Source organism: Peromyscus californicus, unplaced genomic scaffold (genome assembly GCF_007827085.1).
Source record: "Peromyscus californicus insignis strain IS unplaced genomic scaffold, ASM782708v3 Scaffold_8__1_contigs__length_139910024, whole genome shotgun sequence".
In the NCBI taxonomy this organism is placed as follows: Eukaryota; Metazoa; Chordata; class Mammalia; order Rodentia; family Cricetidae; genus Peromyscus; species Peromyscus californicus.
The window spans coordinates 6,964,777-6,967,903 of NW_026294606.1; positions in this window are offsets into that span (position 1 = coordinate 6,964,777).

Sequence of the window (3,127 nt, forward strand, 5' to 3'; positions counted from 1 at the left end):
AGAAATCTGGGACACTATGAAAAAAAAAAACAAACCTAAGAATAATAGGAATAGAGGAATAAAAAGAAACCCAGGTCAAAGGCACAGAAAATATTTTCAACAAAATCATAGAAAACAATGATTAAGGTACTAGAAGCACATAGAACACCAAATAGACTGGGCCAGAGAAGAAATCCCCCTCCCACTTGCCACATGTAATAATTAAAACACTGAACATACAGAACAAAGAAAGAATATTAAGAGCTACAAGGGAAAAAGGCCAAGTAACATATAAAGGCAGACCTATTAGAATAACATCTGAATTCTCAGTGGAGACCTTAAAAACCTGGACAGATGTTCTACAGATTCTAAGATACCACAGATGCCAGTCCTGACAATTTTTTTATACCCAGCAAAAATTTCAATTTAGATAGATAGATAGATAGATAGATAAAATAAGATACTCAAAATAAAATCAAGCTTAAGCAATATGCATCCATAAACCTGGCCCTACAGAAGGCACTAAGAGGGAAACTCTTAACTAAAGAGGTTAACCATACCCAAGAAAACACAAAGAATAAACAATCCCAGACCAGCAAATCACACACACACACACACACACACACACACACACACACACACACACACACACACACACATACACACACACACAAATGCAACAGGAGTAAACAAACATTGCTCATTGATATCTCTCAACATCAGTGGTCTCAATTCACCAATAAAAAGGCAGACTGACAAAACAGATCCTTCTACAAAAACAGGATTCATCCTTCTGCTGCATCCTAGAAATGCACCATAACATCAAGGATAGATACCATCTCATGATAAAAGGCTGGAAAAAATATACAAGAAAATGGACCTAAGAAGCAATCTGGTGTAGCCATGCTAGTATCTGACAAAATAGACTTCAACCTAAAACTAATCAGAAGAGATAGGGAAGGATACCACATACTCATTAAAAAAAAAAAAATTCTACCATGTGTAGCTAGAGTTTTCCTGCCTGGCCCACAGTTAGGACAAATCTCTCTCACCTGCCAGTCCCACAGCCGCTCAGACCCAACCAAGTAAACACAGAGACTTATATTGCTTACAAACTGTAAAGCCATGGCAGGCTTCTTGCTAACTGTTCTTATATCTTAAATTAATCCATTTCCATAAATCTATACCTTGCCACGTGGCTCGTGACTTACTGGCATCTTCACATGCTGTTTCTCATCATGGCGGCTGGCAGTGTCTCTCTGACTCAGCCTTCCACTTCCCAGCTTTATTCTCCTCTTTGTCCTGCCTACACTTCCTCCTGCCTGACTACTGGCCAATCAGTGTTTTATTTACCAACCAATCAGAGCAACACATTTGCCATACAGAACATCCCACAGCACTTCCCCCCCCCCTTTTTTTTTTTTCAAAAAGGAAGGTTTTAACCTTAACAAAGTAAAATTACATATAATTTGTGAATTTGGGCGTAGCTTCTCTTACTACTTCCTGCTGGAGGGGGCGCTGTGTCTTATGGGGACACAAAAAAAATTTTAGAATTATGCAATAGTCCATGAGGGTGTATCATCTGAGCCAGTTGCCTTCAAACCATTCTGGATGTTGGATCATCTGGGCCTTGGTGTCATCGGAGACCTTTCAGGGGGTCTTGGCTGGTCAAACCTGATGTATCTTAATCTGGAACAAATCCATAGCCTTTGGCTTTCTGTGGGAACAAAAGCAGAGACTCTTTTCCAAAGCAACATATCCTTATATCCAAATTTTGAAGTCAAGGTATCTTTAAAATATACATATTGGTTTAACTCAACATCTTTTATGATCAAATGTTTTTCTGCAGTTAAAAATCCCAAAGACAACACAATCCAGATTCTCTGTGTAATATTCATCTTCACGTGGCTTATTTTTTATATTAATTTTACTGTCTCTTTAAAGACTTTATTTTTTTAAACTATGTATTTGTTTATATAACTGTATATATCACCTTTTTGGTCTCTTTTCAGCCTACGTGTATTTTACACACATTGTAAACTATTACATCTAAATCTGTCTTACTGTGAATCTATTGCTTTAAACTGCAGCAGCTGTGGCTGCTGGCTCTGCCCACCTCAGCTTCCCAACATGGCGGTGGTATGTTTACCGCCAGCTCTGGGAGCTATTGTGGGCCTATGCTTTTATCCAAGCAGCATGTAGCCCAGAAACCTCTTTTTTTGTTTTGTACTAGCAAAGACTAAATCCACCATGCAGCTTAATGTGCCACTTGCAGAGGCCTCATTCCCGCCATACTGCAGGTCAAGTGTAGGAACCCGTCAGTAGCTCAAACCTGCAGCTGCCGCTCATTTGAGAGAGACAATTAGGAAGCTGTTTTTAGCTCCATTTTATAATCTTTAATCAGGTTTTATTTGGAAACTCTTGCCACCACGTTGGGCACCACTTGTAGCTAGAGTTTTCCTGCCTGGCCCACAGTTAGGACAAATCTCTCTCACCTGCCAGTCCCACAGCCGCTCAGACCCAACCAAGTAGCACACAGGGACTTATATTGCTCACAAACTGTAAAGCCATGGCAGGCTACTTGTTAACTGTTCTTATATCTTAAATTAATCCATTTCCATAAATCTATACCTTGCCACGTGGCTCGTGGCTTACCGGCATCTTCACATACTGTTTCTCATCGTGGCAGCTGGCAGTGTCTCTCTGACTCAGCCTTCCACTTCCCAGCTTTATTCTCCTCCTTGTCCTGCCTACACTTCCTCCTGCCTGACTACTGGCCAATCAGTGTTTTATTTACCAACCAATCAGAGCAACATATTTGCCATACAGAACATCCCACAGCATTTCAATACTTAACATCTATGCACCAAACACAAACTTGCCAGTTCAAAACAGAAAACTACACAGTTTAACTCACATATTGACCCTCACACAGTGATAGTGGAAGACTTCAATACCCCACTTTACCAATAGATCAGTCATCCAGACAAAACCTAAACAGAGAAATGCTGGAGCTAACTGATGTTATAAACTAAATGAATCTAACAGATATTTATAGAACATCTTACCCAAATACAAAAGAATATATCTTCTTCTCAGCACCTCACAGAACTTTCTACAAAATTGACCACATACTCAGACACAAAGC